Source organism: Sapajus apella, unplaced genomic scaffold, assembly GCF_009761245.1.
Source record: "Sapajus apella isolate SASKATOON/1434 unplaced genomic scaffold, GSC_monkey_1.0 scaffold29, whole genome shotgun sequence".
NCBI classification, from domain to species: domain Eukaryota; kingdom Metazoa; phylum Chordata; class Mammalia; order Primates; family Cebidae; genus Sapajus; species Sapajus apella.
Window position 1 is genome coordinate 10,366,930 of NW_022436969.1, and position 18,508 is coordinate 10,385,437.

The 18,508-nt window shown below is 37.0% G+C and overlaps 1 protein-coding gene and 1 non-coding gene across 4 annotated transcripts in view; one reads left to right on the forward strand and one right to left on the reverse strand.

Moving 5' to 3' along the window:
- Positions 1 to 18,508, reverse strand: part of GREB1L (GREB1 like retinoic acid receptor coactivator) — a 316,301-nt gene that overhangs the window by 174,061 nt on the left and 123,732 nt on the right. For all 3 annotated transcript variants that reach the window (XR_004273436.1, XM_032293228.1, XM_032293226.1), the window contains exon 2: positions 4,317 to 4,428. The gene's annotated coding sequence lies outside the window, so the exon portion shown is untranslated. The remainder of the gene's footprint in view (positions 1 to 4,316; positions 4,429 to 18,508) is intronic.
- On the forward strand, positions 46 to 189 carry LOC116561617. Its single transcript, XR_004273517.1, has one exon. It is a non-coding gene; the product is annotated as a U4 spliceosomal RNA (small nuclear RNA).

Sequence of the window (18,508 nt, forward strand, 5' to 3'; positions counted from 1 at the left end):
AAAAAAAAAAAAAAAAAAAAAAAAAAAAAAAAGGAAAGAAAGAAAAGCTTTGCGTAGTGGCAGCATCATCGTGGCCAATGAGGTTTATCCGAGGCACGATTATTGATAATTGAAAACTTTTTCCAATACCCCGCCGTGACGATTTGCAATATAGTCGGCATTGGCAATTTTTGACAGTCTCTACGGATACTGAATAAAAAGATAAAATACAAATAAAAATTAGCCAGGCAATCCCAGCTACTCAGGACACTGAGGCAGGAGAATCGCATGAAGCCAGGAGCCGGAGTTTGCAGTGAGCGGAAATCGCGCCACTGCACTCCAGCCTGGCGACAGAGATTCCGTCGCAAAACAAAACAAAACAGTGCAAACAGATTAAAATACAAACATTTTAAACTACTTTAATAGTTTTGTACATTTAAATTTTGATGAATTTTTTTTTTTTTTAACACGGAGTCTCGCTCGGCTGCCCAGGCTAGAGTGCAGTGACACGATCTCGGTTCACTACAACCTCTACCTCCTGGGTTCAAGCGATTCTTCTGCCTCAGCCTCCTGAGTAGCTGGGATTACAGGCACATGCCACCACACCCGGCTAATATTTGCATTTTTAGTAGAGACAGGGTTTTACCATGTTGGCCAGGCTGGATGAATTTCTTTTGATAATTTGTAAAGCCAAAAGTATTTTAGGTATTCAAATAAAAACCCAACCCTAGTAACTTAATCCTAAAATTTACCCTTTTTAGCAATATACTTACAGATATGCAATATGTATTAAATTGTTTTAGAAATAATTATTGTACTATGCCAACTAATTTCATAATAAAGATTAAAAACTATCTTGATTACAATGCTATTTTTCCTTTGTAAGAAAGAGTACAGGTTACTACTGGAAATCTTTACTTTCTTCCTTGAAATGCCAGAAATTCTTCTGTAAAATAAACACCTCTTGTCAAGACTCTCTGGACTAGTATAATTACCAGAGGCAATCCTTGTGTAAGATCAAAGAAGCAAAACAATAATAGGCAACGTGTGACCTCTACCATGTCACCGGAGACCAATTTTTCAACAGGGAGAACAGTCAATAATCCAGAACAGAAAACATTAAATAACAAGAAATGCTTCCAAAGTGTGGCTGACCACATCTTTCAACACTGCCGCATTCAGAAGAGTTCAGAGTCTCTATGGTTTCTAAAAACAAACTTCTGGGGATTTATCACAACAATCATTAAAATCTGCATAAAACACCAGAGGCAAAAAACAACTTGCCAATTTCCCAAATGCAGAATAGAATTTCAAAAGATACTATAATAATTTTCCAAATTTCATGTGATGCTTTAAAAAGTATAATGGGAAAGGCACAGATAACTAAATATTTTCCACCTAACACTCAACTAATTTCTGTTATTTACCTAGTCCCAATTAATTTTCCCAAAAGAGTTATTTGCAAACTTAGCTATGAACATTAACCAAATAAATATAATTAGTAATAACACATTAAATACCACGGGTTTTTTTTTGGCTTTGTTTTGTTGACAATGGTGGGTCACTAAACCCCGAAACAGGGTTTCCTGTGTAATATATTTGGGTGACTAAACATTAGAAGGGTACAAAGAGGGGTAAATAAATTCTCAAAGTAATTACAGTAAAGCAGAAGTACATTTAAAACTGACTTCTATAAAAAGCACTGCAAATCAAATTGTGCCTTAGAATCGGCAAAGCTTGATTGTTTTTCTTAAATACTATTGCCAAAAAGCTGTCTTCTTTCAAAATCAGATGTGAATTAGGGGCTGAACAAATGTATTTGAATTATTTAACCTGCAAAACACACATTCTGCTGGTAATTCAGAGAGTAAGTAATAAAAGAGGAAGACTTTGCTTAAAAGAAAAAGCACTGGAAATTCGAAACAATCATGAACCTTCTGTTTTTTTTATTCTGTTCTTTTATGATTTCTTGCTCCTACTACCTCCATCTTTCCACTCTGTCATCTGCTCCTGTCTTTCCAACGTCTTATCTTATTAACATTGCTAATTGTATTTGTCAGTTTTGCCACAATTTTAAGGCTACTTAAACAGCTGTGGGTTTTCTCTAGGCAATTATCAGTCACTATACTTAGGTTCCTAAATTAGTTGTTGAAAGGTGCTTTAACCTTGAGAAAAAAAAAAAAAGAGCATACTACATGCTAAGCCTTACATTTATGTATATATGTTCCTTTAACATGATTATCAAAAATTCAAAACAAATCACACACAAGTAGTAGATACTGTAAATTTATAAATTAACAAGGTCTGTTATATATTCCTTATCATTTTATCCTTCCTTTACTATATACATTGTAACACATGCTTTCTTTCTATATAGGTGGATAGATTGGAATATAAAAGATGGTGTATAAATTAGAATATCAAAATACAGCCAAATTCCTCTAACAGTCTCCTTTCGCAACCTGTCAGTTGGCTAATATCTTTCAAAAGTATCCACAATCATATACGCAGTCTCTTGAGGTCATGGGTTGTGGTAAAGACAGCTTTTACAATATGCAGATTTTCCCCTTCTCCATTTCCCTTCAAAGAGAAAACTCCGTATTGTATTGCTTTTCTTATTCTCAATTCTTGACTCTGACATTGATTTTCTTCTTGACCACATTCAGGAAAGAAACACCAGGTTTAAGGTTCTTTGTCAACTGACAGCTCCTTCTATCAACTATCAACAACTAAATAATCTGTAATACAAAAACATGACACTTCATGTGCCACCCATCTTCCTCCTAAGTTAAAATAAACTCAAATATAACTTTTTACAGTTAGCAAGTTTTGTTGCTTTTAAAGGTTTAATAATAATGCCCTGTTTGTGAATAAGGCCAAAAGCTTGTAGAATTAGTTTTAAATTAATGTAGGTTCCTGCCTTACCTCTCCCCCTCCACCCTCCCTCACTCCCCACTGCTACCACTTTCTGCTCCAAAGAAAGAAAAAGGTTACATTTCAACAGGGCAAAATTCTTCCTAAGAAACACTAAAATGATAAACATTTTTAAAAGCAAAGTACACTTCAAACTCTGTTCTTTCAGACCTATATTGACTCTTATAGATGTTGCCAACATTTGGTAAGGATTATCCTTCCATTAGACAAAAGTGAGCATTCCTTAGATAAATCAGGAGTTTTTGCTATGAGACTCATAAAACCTTTTCACAACACAGATTTTCAAGAGAATCCTTTAAGGTTTAGGAGGCTGCTCCTTTACTAAGTAACAAAATACACCCCATGGTGTCTCACTGACCCCACTCAGCTGTCCTTTGACCTCCTCAATTGTTGCAGCCTAACTCCAGCATCCACAGAATGTGCCTCCCATATCAAAAAGGCTAATGTTGCTTCCTCCTAGCACCTGGTGAAACAAAATGCAACAGTTCTTTTTCTTCTGCCTCCTCCACTCCCTCTCTATTTTCCAGATGTTCCAGGCCCAAATGTTAAGTCCATCCTGGGTTTCAGTATCTGCGTGGTCACTGTGAAGGAACAAACAGGGACCAGGCTGAAGTGGCAATGACCCTCTTGTTCTTTTTGGCCTCAAAAGGATACAACGGGTCATAAAAGAGGAAAAGATCTTTGGCCTCTCTTGGAAATGCCAGGCTATTTAAGCACATTGTAACTTCCAAAAGGAAAGAGACAGTCTTGGGATATGCCCCTTCTGACAGACAGGAGTTACCTAAAACAGTAGTCTTAAATTCTCAATTCTAAGCAAGCATTTGATTTTCTTTAATGGGGGTAGGAGGAGGGGGAGTATCACCTTTTTCCTTTTCTAAATTAAAAGCCTCCTAAAATAGAAAAAAAAAAAAAAACTTTTATAAAATCTTTATAACACACATCTCAGGATAGTGTTATATGAGATAAACATATGAAGTCAATAGGGATAATCTGGGTTTTTCTGCAGAAGCCTATAATCTAGAAGTCTCATTTATTATACAATTTGAAGGATAAAATCATAATCAACAAAAGGGAATAAAGAACTGAATTCTTCCCAAGCTAAAATGCAAAGAGAAAAGAAAAAAAAAAGAAACAACTGAAGTCTTATTTTCTTAATTTAGGTATATAGGAAATAGGGTATTGTAGGGAAACAACTCACTGCAGAAGCTTTCTGGTATGGGGCAAGGGGGTGGGGAAGGGAGAGGAAAGAAGGGAAGGAGGGAAAGGAAGGAGAAGAGCTCATAGAAGTATCTTATTCACTTTAAGGATCAAACATAGTAGTTTTATTTAAATTCTAAATACAACTTCCTAAAACAAATTTGATCTTGAAAAACAGGGGAGGGGCATATATAATTGCACAATACCTTGGTTTATTTATTAACATTTTTGAATCACAGTCATGATTAAGTTGGGCAGTCAACACTTCAGGGAGTCTGTTGCCTAGATTTTTTAACTTGTTTAACGCTTTTTTTGCACCTGCAAAAACATAAAAAATAAAAACATATACATAAAGACATGAGTTAATTTCCAAATACATATTCAATAATATAACAAATATTTATAATTCTATAAAAATCACAATTAGAAATTATCAAAGTCTCACACTTGCCAACTCCATATACATTATAATGAGCAAAGACATAGATACTCCACCTTTCTCAATGGTCTTAAAATAATGACTCCTAATTATAGATACTCTAGGATAATTTCTGTTCTTACGATGTCCCCCCACTAAAAGTAAGTTGAGTAAGTCTCTCAAGTCTGCATTTATGGCAGGTGTTACCATAATATCAAAAGCCCACAGACTATTTACTTTTAGGAATAAAATTGGTGGTAGGCAATTTTCTTATCTAAGGAATTGAAGAGTAATAATCTCAGATACCTGGCCCAAATTTATCTACGCAAAGAACTATAAAAAATGTAAAACATAATTAATATTCATTGAATAATTTCCAATAAGGAAACCTGCAGAAAGAAAAAGAGCTATTGTTTCCTACCTTCTGAGTAGTGTATTCCTAGAAGATATTGAAATATAATTGGTTGAAAATTATAGTATGCATGTTAATCTCTGCTCTAAATAAATTATGGTCAATATAAACTACTACATGGAAAAATAGGAAATGCAGTTGTAAAACATAAAGTGAAATGAAAACTACTTGCCATTGATTTTTGTACATAACTTAGAAGCATATTTCTAGTCCTTTGTTACAGTGTTTAAAAAGAAAACAAAAGAGGATTTTCCTAAGATATAGCACTAAAATATTTGAAGTAAAATTAACTTATGTTGTCTAAAAATGGTTTTTTTCATTTTACTTTTATACCAACTTGAAAGAAAAAACCATTTTAGATTTTCAAATAAAAATATTTATTTTACCTCTTACTATCAGAAGAATTCTTCAGGCAAAAGAATAATAAAAAATGCAACGCCTAGGTTTTCAAACTCACATATATTCCACCCATCCACACACAAATAGACATCTTTTTCTAAGTCAGCAGGAGCCTTGCTACCTACATCCAAACCCAAGATTACCCCATATGGTCAACAATGTCAAACTGCATTACTGCCAATGAAACTATATTGCTCCGCAAGGACCTTCATGATATTTAAAAAGAAAAAAAAAAAAAAAAAAAAGGTCAGTAATCGAGTTCCAATAGCTTCAGAGTCTAAAATTGCTAATTTTTGGCCACGTGCTGCACACTTCACCTGTTTGTAATGACATTTTTGTATTTTCTTCTAATTACACTCAAAGCTAAGACCTTTGGCCCTGGGCCACAGACCCCTATTCAGGCTGCACACATTCTCTTAAACGACCTGATCCTTTGTTGTCACTCTTACTCTTTCATCTATTATTTATACCCATAGAGAAGGAAGATACTCAACCATTTGTATAGCTTAAAGCTTCTAATCATCTTAATTTGCCTTTCAACTTATGGTCTTTTTCATAGACAAATGCCAAAAAGTTTGACAAAATCATTTTTTTTTTTTTTGCAATCACATTGCCCCCCTCTTCCCCTTTCTTACTCCCTGGCCAACCTCCTTCCTGTTCCTTGTCTTTCATGGGAGGGACCTTGTATTAGCCAGGATTTACAAATTTTGACCTTCACCAACAAAATGAATTTCTAAATGCAATACAAATCTCCAACTTGTTCTGACAGATCAATAACAATCATATTTCTTTTTTTGATCAAAGAGATCCCTTAATTTGGAGGTTACTGAAAATAACTTAAAATCTGTCCCCAGCCTCCCAAAAGACTGAGCATAGAATTTTCAGAATTCCTCTACAAAAATGCCAAAAAGCATTTAGTAAACAATATTAGTTATAGGGCCAAAACTTTTAATTTTAATGTCTATATTTGCTCACTTGTTTACAAAAAGAAAAAAAGAGGAAGGAAAGAAAAAAGAGAAAATAAAACAAACATTTTAATGTTAGATATTTAATATTTAAAATATTTAAAAGACTACTAATTCTCCAAACAGCAAAATCCTCACATAATATATTCTGTATTATTCAGATTATTTCCCAACACTCTCTCCAGATTAAAAAATATATATTCAAACGCATTTTGCAAATCCAAAGCACGGAATTGTTTACCATGATGCAGATGTCTCCCTCAGATCACGATAGGCACCAAAAGAGTCTGATTTCCAAGATGTTTATAAAATGACATCTGATCCATCTTTGCTCTCTTCCCCTATTGCTGAGCTTACTCTTGATTTCTAACGGTGTTTTCTTGTTGTCTGTCTCCTCTGCAGACCCTGAAACCCCTTGACTTTTCTTATTTTCACCATTTGCCTCAACCAGCAGTTCGCTGGAGACCCATCCATCTTGTAATGCCTAAAGTGACAGATGCTCTCAGGAACGACCACACTGCTGAGTGAACAAAAGATAACATCACCTCCAGGAACTCCAGAGAGAAATACAACTGCAAGCTTAAGACAGGGGGTAACTTGACAGACACTGGACCATAAACCTCTTCTAAGCAAAAAAGAAAACAATTGCCACACACACAAAAAAAATCTGACACAATCAAAGGCAGAAAAGAGTGATTATTTGTGGATTGCCTTTTCACTCTGTAACTCACTTTTCCCCACCAATGCTTTTATATTGGGGCAATTCACTCACCAATAGGCAAGAGAAGTTCTTGTGGTTGGGGGGTGCGGGGTGGGAGGAGCCTTTCTCAAGTATCTTCTTTTATTCATCAATATTCAAAGTGAAATTCATTCACAAGTGTTTCAGGAAATCTAAGTCTACCATACAGCATTCTTAAGTCTGACCCTCTTGTTTGCATAACGCAGTATCTGGACTCAAAACTGCTGACTCAGTTCTACTGAGTGAAAGGCACAGGCATGCTTTGCAAATTAAAAACACATTAGAAATTAAAAAGCAACGTGTAACAATGTCAACAATATGTGCAGCACATTTAAAAACGCTCACCATTCATTCATCATTCAATCTCCAACTTGGGTTAAAAAGACATTTTACAAGAGGATTCTGGGAAGGGCTGCAGATCTCTTTTCTAACAAAGGAAAGGTCGTATTAACATCTCCCAGCAACAAACTAATGACAGGGAAGCTGTAGATGTAGGAGACTCTGCCTGATGCCGTCTAGGTTCTAGGACCTTCATTGTTGCTGTTGTTTAAAACATCTTATTTAAAACCATCAGACAGCAATAGAAAGAAAAATTCAGCAAAGGGAAAATTTCAAAGAACATAAAAACAAAAACCAACCTAGAGGTCAATTAAGAACATCGTGTGGTCAATACCAATTATGGAGATTAACAGCCCGTTTTGATAATAGACATCGAGCAACACAGGAAAACCTCTATTGCAGCTAAATACATTATTTTCCTCAAAAAGGGCAAATGATACAAATATTTGTTACATCTAAAGAGCCAAAATGCGTAAGAAAAGTTCCATCAACAATATTTCTAAGAAGAAATGTAAACACTAAAAATGGCAGTTCTTTAGTAAAAATATTTTTTCTCTAAAATTTTTGCACACAAAGCCTTTAAGTTATGCTACAATCATTTTTCTTTGGAGTTACTAATGACTCCTCTCCTCCTCATTTTCCAAAAAAAAAAAAACAAATAAATTTTAAAAGATATTTTATCTTCTGTGATTGAATTACTTGGGGGTAGGAGTTTTAAAAATTCCAACTTGATATAAATCAACATATCAGTTATTTAAACATTTTAATGTCTCTCTTATCTCCTCAAACACTTCAATGTATCTTTTAAAAATAACACAGTATAATAGTTCGCAACCTCAGAATTTTCTGAGGGTTTTTTTTTTTTTTTTTTTTTTTTGAGGTGTAGTCTTGCTCTGTTGTCCAGGCTGGAGTGCAGCGGTGCAGTCTCTGCTCACTGCAACCTCCCCCTCCTGGGTTCAAGCGATTCTCCTGCTTCAGCCTGCTAAGTAGCTGGGATTACAGGCACGCGCCACCATGCCCAGCTGATTTTTTGTATTTTTAGTAGAGACGGGGTTTCACCATGTTGACCAGGATGGTCTCGATCTCTTGAACTCGTGATCTACCCGCCTCGGCCTCCCAAAGTGCTGGGATTACAGGCGTGAGCCACCGTGCCCGGCAAAATGCTTGTTCTAATATGGACTGGGTCTTTAACCAGAAGACGTTATAAAACAAGTCTTATACACACTGGCCCTAAGTAATCCCCCACAATCTATTAATCCAAAAGTACCACATCATTCAACAGTTTCAGACTTGGGTGTTAATAAGAAGAAAGAGAAGTGACCTTGAAATGACAGCTCCATTGCAGAAGGCTCAAAAAAAGTTCCAATTAAATGATCTATTTTAAAACACAATAGAATCAATATGCATGCTAGAAAAGGACACCCCTGTGGAAAGTTCTTACTGTCTGATTTATCAAAAACAAAACAAAGCTTTTTTTTTTTTTTTCCCCCAAGGGCCCCTTCCAGATCACACAGTCTGTACCAGAAATCCACACAGGAAAAAAATCCATCAAAATGAAACCCTAAAAGAGTTTACCCTTCACCATCCTATTCGCACTTCAAAACCCTGTTAGTCCTTCAGTTAAACCCCAGGGCTGAACCATTTCAATAATAAGAGAGGTGGCCAGTGGTGATTTATCTCCCATTTGGCCTCTGGACAGAGCTGTAATGTCTAGGAAGCTTCCCTTCCCTGACTCCATCCCTCCCCCAAGTCTCTACCTTAATTTGTGCAGCCTTGGGTCTGCAGTACCTTACAAACAATTCATGTGCCCCTTCCAATCAGATGCAGGAACACTCCGTACTCAAGATCTGGGTACGTTTTCTCAGCAATTATTTTACAAAATGGCATGCTGCTGAGTAATCAGAGCATGGCAAATACCAGCTTAAATTTCAGATTCTCTTTGTTATAAGTTAGGGCAGAAAAGAAACTTCCTTAACTGTAGCCTGTCTCCTCCCACATATGTTGTTATCAGAACTTCTTAAGCTTTTCCCAGTGTATTCTTTGATATCCTTTATGTTTTGGACCACATTAGCCAATATCCTGCAGTGTGGTACTCATCTAAATTTAAATTTCCGCATTGTAAAATATCTTAACAAATCCAAAAAAGTGGAGATTTCATAGGTCACAGACTCCTGGGTCGAAAAAAACCTACAAGTAGACAACAGACCACCATGACTCAACTGATTTATTCTACCCTTGTTATCAAATATGTACTGTAACTGTCGTCACGTACACTAACCAATTTTCCTCTAGTAAAATAAACACCAACGTCAACAATTATTTAAATTGAAATATACATCCCAAAAGTCATCAAATGTGAAACACAGTAAAATTATTCCCTAAAAATGGAGGCTATTTTATCACTCAGCATGAATTAACAATTTCATAATTGTGTTCATTTTGCTTTCTAGAATGGAAAAAGAATAAAAAGCATATATAACCTTTTCCCTACCTACCCATTTTTTTGTTTTATTTAAATGAGAAGTTTTTCTCATTGAGTCTGATAAATTCCACCTGAATGTCACATTAACAGCTTGCACCAAATGATTCAACTATAGAGATATAATTTTACCATTTGAAAATGTTCAATCTATTTCACTAAATTCACAAGTTCAGAGACTCCATAGGCAAAGATAAATGTATTTCATTTAAACCTAATATCAGTTAAAAAAAAAACTTATAATAAGAAAAGTAAATATATGACTGTTTCTAATACAAGAAATATAACTCTTTGGCAATTAAAAGGAAATAATTGTTCGCAATTTTGGAGATATTTATCAATAAAATTTATATTTCTTCCATTAAAAAATACACCACAAACATCCTTATATCACACTAGTAAATATTTTTCATTTTCAGAGCCTTAAATATCACAAATTGCAGAAAAAAAAAACCCTCCTACCAAATTACTTTATTGCATGCAACCAGATCAGTGAATCTCAGATTTATATTTGAGATGACACAAAGATTTAAGCTGGCATTAATAACAATATTCAGGAAAACAAATTTCTTAACCTACTTCATGACAACGATAACAAAAAGCTTTCCTCAGACAGTCAACAAGAGTAATTGATGTACCATAGAGGAAATATTCAATCTTCATTAAATATTTATTCAGTGCAATAGACTGTTAGGTGCTATTTAGACCTCAAAGAAGAAGCAGTTCCTGTCTGGTAGGTATCATGTCTTAGGAGAATTGAACGGAGATGAGAGGCAGTTCCTCAAGTCCTGACACTATACTTCAAAATGACAATGCTAAAACTAGAAATGTGCTATAAAATGTATATTATTACTTTGAAGTCTGATACCAAAAAAAGTGATACCTAAGGGAGTACTAACTTGAAAAAAACTTGACTGAGTAGTTCTCTATTTTTGGTTTTTTTGAGAGGGAGGCTCACACTGTAGCCAGGCTGGAGTGCAGTGGTGTGATCTCAGCTCACTGCAATCTCTGCCTCCGGGGTTCAAGTGAGTCTCCTGCCTCAGCCTCCCAAGTAGCTGTGATTACAGGTGCCCGCCACCATGCCCAGCTAATTTTTTGTATTTTTAGTAGAGATGGGGTTTCACTATGTTGGCCAGGCTGATCTCAAATTGCTGGCCCCATGATTTGCCCGCCTTGGCCTCCCAAAGTGCTGGGATTACAGGGGTGAGCCATGGCACCCCGCCTCTTGATTTCTATTAATGTAGCATGAAAATATTTGGATGTTTGAGATGTGCAGTTCCCAACTCTGCCCCTTGAGTAACCATGGCCCAGACACCTATCTTCCCTGGTCCTTAGTTTCCTTATTCATTAAAAGAGGATTAAAATAATACACTTCTAGATTGAAAACGTTTATGGTGGTCTCTGCAGATGACATGATCTTGTACATAGAAAACCTTAAGACTGCACCAAACAACTGTTAGAACTAATAAATGAATTCAGTACAGTTGATACAAAATCAACACACAAAATCAGTATTTCTTCTTCTTTTTTTATTCTGTGAAATTATTGTCTTTTCATTTTATTTCAACAGTTTTTGGTGAGCAGGTAGTTTTTGATTACATGGATAGGTTCTTTAGTGGTGATTTCTGAGATTTTGGTGCACCCTTCACCTGAGCAGTGTACACTGTACCCAATGTGTAGTCTTTTATCCCTCACCCCAACTCCCAACCTTCCCCACAAAGTCCATTATATCATTCTTACACCTTTGTGTCTTCACAGCTTAGCACCACTTATCAGTGAGAACATATGATAACCGGTTTTCCTCAAAATCAGCATTTCTATATGCTAACCACAAATTATCCAAAAAGGAAATGGAAAAAAATCTTATTTATAATAGCTACAAAATTAAAACAAATATCTAGGAATACATTTAACCAAGGAGGTGAAAGATCTGTACACTGAAAACTATAAAACATTGATAAGATAAATTGAAAACACAAATAAATGGAAAGGAAAGGTATCTTGTGTTCATGGATTTAAAAAATTAATATTGTTTAAATGTCCATACTACCCAAAGCAATCTTCAGATTCAATGCAATTGAGTTCTCATGTAACATGCCTTTGAGTAGATTTCTGAAATTTCCTTCACTTTTGCTGGATTTCATCTCATTGCTTTTCTGGTTTTCCTGCATCTATAGGCTGCCTCTCAGTTGCCTAAATGTTAGTGTTCCACAGGGTTTAGTTTATGGTAGCTATCTTCCAAGGTGGACCCCAGTGATTCTTACCTCCTGTGAATCAGGGCTGACTCGTGTGATTAATAAAATACTGAACAAGAAGGCCAGGTGTGGTGGCTCACGCCTATGATCCCAGCGCTTTGGGAGGCCAAGGAGGGTGGATCATGAGGTCAGGAGTTCAAGACCAGCCTGGCCAACATAGTGAAACCATGTCTCTACTAAAAATACAAAAATTATCCAGGCATGGTGGTATGTGTCTGCAATCACAGCTATTCAAGCGGCTGAGGCATGAGAATTGCTTGAACCCTGGAGGCGGAGGTTGCAGTGAACTGAGATCACCCCACTGCATTCCAGCCTGGGCAACAGAGTACATACACAATACATATAATTTAAAAAATAAATTAATTAATTTTAAAAAATTAAAAAAATACATATATATAAAAGCACATTGCTAACTTAAGCCCTGTATTTATTTATTATTATTATCGCTAATATCATTATTGACTTTGAACACTTGATATTGCAAAACACTGACTTCTTCGTGACAAGTACCTTTTCACATCAATAGGTTTATTGCAGATAAATCTGGGCGACAGTAGTTTATGAATGTTCACATAGTGAAGACTATAAATATAGCTTGTTTTTAATACCCCTTCATATCTTATTTTTAGCATAAGCCAACAAATTTGTTTAATTTATTTAAAATAGCTTGTGTATGTGAAGCTTTGCAAAACTTTCCATGACCATAGAGGTGGTAGTCTGAAACTGATAACGTGTAGGATAAACACAAATTTCACAACCTAGTGTTTGAAAACTTTCATTATCTTTCTGTGCCTATTGAAACTCATCACCCACCATACCCCACAATGTAAAATCTGTTCCTTTCAATTTGATTTTCTTGCTGTCCCCAACAATAACAAGCCCACATCCATCTCTGTGCCTTTATTCAAGTTGTGCCTTTATTCAACTCTTAGTCCTTCATTCAACTCTTCATCTGGTCTAATCCTTTTCTTACTTTGCCCATATTTATCTTTCCCCTTGTAATCCCCACATCACCTAGCCTGGTTCTGAGGTATACGGCTAGCACTTAAGAAACAAAAATATCATTAAAATGTTTTTAAGGTAAAACCTACTTATATCAAGTCAGCATAGAAATTATGTCTCTGTACGTGTATAAAAAGGAACAATTCTATCTGAAGGATTAAAATAATTCTTTTTAGCTTTCTTGAATAGAAAATATATTTACCTGATTAAAGATCTAGTAGAAAACAAATTAAAAAGTGTCACTTCAACCTTTATCTCATAGTCTCCCCTCACAGGAAGGCACTTTGATTAGTTTTTTAATTTTCATTTATTTATTATTATTACTTTTGAGACTAAGTTTCACTCTTGTTGCCCAGGTTGGAGTACAATGGCATGATCGTAGCTCACTGTAACCTCTGCCTCCTGGGTTCCAGTGATTCTCCTGCCTCAGCCTCCCGAGTACCTGGGATTACAGGCATGTGCCACCACACCCAGCTAATTTTTTGTATTTTTAGTAGAGACGGAGTTTCTCCATGTTGGTCAGGCTTGTCTTGAACTCCCAACCTCAGGTGATCCACCTGCCTTGGCCTCCCAAAATGCTGGGATTACAGGCATGAGCCACTGTACCTCGTTGACAGTTTTAATTTTTAAATAATTGAATTAACCAGTTAAATAATTGTGTAAAAACACAGAATTCACTTGCTAGGGGCTCTAATAAAGCAAAACAGTAGAATAGAGGGAGAAAGAGATTAGAAGGGGGAAAAAAAACCCTATTTGAATAAATGTTATTTTTCACCTAAAAATAAACTTTTTCAGTGTATTTATTATTTTGTAAGGGAAACAAAATATATATTTCCATCTTATCCATTCTTTCTTGCTATTGCAAAAGGGGCAGAAACCGAAACTCCCCCACCCCTCCTCCAAACAGCAGAGGAAGAGAATGAGAATAAATAAGATGGGGTTGAAGTAGCCAGCAGGAATATGGGGTACAGGGTATGGAGGGAGAGGATCTCAGGCAAAAGTGTCAAATGGTTGTCTTTTTTTTTTCCCCCAGAAAAGTTGTTTATAGGTTTTCTCCCTGCATACCCCAAATTCCCACTACAATCTTTTCCCCACATCTGTAGATGTTCTACCTTTTTCAGTTCATTCCTGAAAAACTTGGGATCCAATCAGTTATTTCCTATTGCCTGTGCTGCTGACTCCTGGATCTACATAATTGACCGTCAAGTCTTTTCTGAGTTGCTGCTCCCAAGCTAGAAAAATCTAGGGAATATCACCTTTGTGTTCTGCCATCCCCTCAACCTCAATATGCCAACTCAACATGTCCAAAATATGTAAAACATAAATTATTATTAAAGCAAAATCTATTCTGTTTCCCTGATTCTATTATTCATGTATTCACCTAGAAACTACTGAGAACTGTGCTAGGAATGATGATCAAGGCAGTCCCTAATCTCAAAGAGAGCCCTATCTAGAAGTAAAGACAGATCTGTAAATGTATAAATGCTCACTAGAAGTAGAACAAAATACTGTAAAAGCTCAGAGATGTAGCAACTCTGTCTGGAGAAACAGAAACATCACAGAAGAGGTGATATTTTGGGTGGCTTTAAAGCATCAGTCCCCAACCTTTTTGGCACCAAGCACTGGTTTTGTGGAAGACAATTTTCCACAGCCAAGTGTTGGGGGATGGTTTGGGGATGATTCAAGCCCATTACATGTATTGTGCACTGGACCGGGTGAGGTGGCTCACGCCTGTGATCCCAACACTTTGGGAAGCCGAGGTGGGTGGATCACAAGGTCAAGACCATCCTGGCCAACACAGTGAAACCTCGTCTCTACTAAAAATATATATTAAAAAAAAAAATAGCTGCATGTGGTGTGGCATGCCTGTAGTCCCAGCTACTTGGGAGGCTAAGGCAGGAGAATCGCTTGAACCCAGGAGGCGGAGGTTGCAGTGAGCCGAGGTCGCGCCACTGCACTCCAGCCTGGAAACAGAGCAAGACTCTGTCTCAAAAAAAAAAAAAAAATCTTATGCATTTCTATTATTTTTAAATTGTAATATATAATAATTATACAATGCACCATACTGTAGAATCGGTGAGAGCCCTGAACTTGTTTTTCTGCAACTAGAGGGTCCCATCTGGGTGTGATGGGAGACAGTGACAGATCATGAGGCATTAGATTCTCATAAGGAGCATGCAACCTAGATCCCACACACAAGAGTTCACGATAGGTTTTGGGAGCCTACAAAAATCTAATGCCACCACTGATCTGACAGGTGGCGGAGCTCAGGTGGTAATGCTCGCTTGCCCACGGCTCACCTCCTGTTGTGCTGGCCCAGTTCCTAACAGGCCATGTAGCCAGGGGGTTGGGGACCCCTGCTTTAAAGGATGAAGTAGGAATTCATCAAACAATTAGGAGGACCTCACAGGTCAACATAACAGACTATCAGGGACATAGGGTATTTTAGAAATACTGAGGGCGTGGGTGGCTCATGCTTGTAATCCCAGCACTTTGGGAGGCCAATGTGGGTGGATCATGAGGTCAGGAGTTCAAGACCAGCCTGGCCAAGATGGTGAAACCCCATCTCTACTAAAAATAAAAAAAAAATTAGCCAGACGTGGTGGCAGGTGCCTATAACCCCAGCTACTCAAGAGGCTGAGGCAGGGAATTGCTTGAACCTGGGAGGCAGAGGTTGCAGTAAGCCAAGATCACGCCACTGCACTGCAGCCTGGGTGACAGAGTGAGACTCAATCTCACCCCCCCAAAAAAATACTGAAGTTAATTGAGTCAATTGTTGGGTGCATGATTTGGTGGGGTGGACATTGAGTGGCAAGAGAAAAAAATTTTAAAAAGTAGGATGGAGCCAGTCTCTATAAGGAGCCTTATATGCTAAATTAGGAATTTGAATTTAATCCTACAAGCAGGAGAAAGCCAATGGAAGTTTTCAAAAAAGAAATTAACATAATTAGATGTTTTAAAACATAAAAGGTAACTTTGGTGGGAGTGTGAAAAGTTGATTAGAGAACAGACAAAAGGGAGAGAGATCCAAGATGGCTGATTACTAGCAGCTCAGGATTGTAGCTCCCAGTGAAAGCGCAGAGAACGAGAGGACGCCACACTTTCAGATGAATTTTTGTTGCTCATGGACCAGGAGATTCCCAGCTGAGGAGCCCCATGGGTCACCAGTGCAACTCTTGTGGCCGGCGGGGCGGTTTTGCCGGTGTCCCAGCACGGCGGTTCTTGGTGCAGAGTAAACGGGACTGGGTCCCCTTGGTCGACGTTTGGAGCTCCAGGAAGGCAGAGTCGCCTATTCAGCTGACTGAAAAAGGGACTCAAGGAGGAAGCCAGACTGGAGATTCCCGGGCAGAAAAGCACCACAAATCTTAATGCCTCTGTTTTGGCCGGCACAGTGGGTTGCTCAGATTCCGGTGCTGGGAATCAACAAGTTGGACGTCCACTCAGAGATCTAATTTGAAAGTCAGTAATTACAAAGATGACAGGTGGATAAATTTACAATGATGGGACGAAACCAGCATAAAAAGGCTGAGAATACCCAAAATCAGAATGCCTCTCCCTCTACAGGGGATCACAGTTCCTCATCAACAAGGGAACAAGGCCTGATGGAGAACGAGTGCGTTCCATTAACAGATTTAGGCTTCAGAAGGTGGATAATAAGAAACTTCTGTGAGTTAAAAGAACATGTTCTAGCCCAATGTAAAGAAACTAAGAGCCTTGAAAAAAGGTTTGACAAAATCCTAACGAGAATAGACAATCTAGAGAGGAATATAAGTGAATTAATGGAACTGAAGAATACAATACGAAAACTCCGCAAACTATGCACAGGTTTTAACAGTCGAATTGATCAAGCAGAAGAAAGGATATCAGAGGTCGAAGACCAACTTAATGAAATGAAACGAGAAGACAAGATTAGAGAAGAAAGAGTAAAAAGGAATGAGCAAAGTCTCCAAGAAATATGGGACTATGTGAAAAGACCTAATTTACATCTGATAGGTGTACCTGAATGTCATGAAGAGAATGAATCCAAGATGGAAAATATTCTTCGGGATATTATTCAGGAAAACTTTCCTAACCTAGTAAGGCAGGAAAATACTCAACTTCAGGTAATACAGAGAACACCACAAAGATATTCCTCAAGTAGAGCAACCCTAAGACACATAATCATTAGATTCACCAGGGTTGAAATAAAGGAGGAAATGCTAAGGGCAGCTAGAGAGAAAGCTCAGGTTACCCATAAAGGGAAGCCTATCAGACTCACAGCAGATCTCTCAGCTGAAACCCTCCAAACTGGAAGAGAGTGGGGGTCAATATTCAATATCCTCAAAGAAAAGAATTGTCAACCCAGAATCTCATATCCAGCCAAATTAAGCTTCATAAATGAAGGAAAAATAAAATTTTTCGCAAACAAGCAAGCACTCAGAGATTTCGTCACCACCAGGCCTGCTTTACAAGAGCTTCTGAAAGAAGCACTATACACAGAAAGGAACAACCAGTATCGGTAATCCCAAAAACTTACCAAAAGGTAAAGAGTATCTCCATAAAGAAGAATCTATATCAACTAATGGGCAAAATAGCCAGCTAGCATTAAACAACAATATTAAACTCACAAATATCAATATTAATCCTAAATTTAAATGGATTAAATGCCCCAATCAAAGACACAGACAGGCAAATTGAATAAAAAGTCAAAACACATCGGTTCGCTGTATCCAGATCCATCTCATAAGCAAGGACACACAAAGACTCAAAACAAAGAGTTGGTGGAAGACTTACCAATCAAATGGAGAGCAAAAAAAAAAAAAAGAAAGAAAGAAAGAAAACAGGAGTTGTAACTTTTGTCTCTGACGAAATAGACTTTAATAGTAACAAAGACTAAAAGAAACAAGGACATTACGTAATGGTAAAAGGATCAATGCAACAACGAGTCGATGATCATAAATATATATGCACCCAATATAGGAACACCCAGATACATAAGACAAGTTCTTAATGACTTATAAAGAGACTTGGACTCCCGCACAATAATAGTGGGAGACTTTGACACCACATTGTTAATATTCAACAGATCAATGAGATAGAAAGTTAACAGGGACATCTATGATTTGAACTCAGACCTGGAACAAGTAAACTCAGTGAATATTTATAGAATTCTTCACCCCAGGTCCACAGAACGTACATTTTTCTCAGTATCATATTACACCTATTTTGAAAGTGACCACATAGTTGAAAGTAAATCACTCTTCAGCATTTGCATAGCATTTCACAGACTTAAATGAAATATTGGTTGGCTGTTTGTTTGTTATTTTCTTCCCTTATTCCTTCCTGTCTCTGCTGCTAAGCACAATAATCGGCATAAAAGAGTTTTGTTTTTTTTTTTTTTTTTTTTTTTG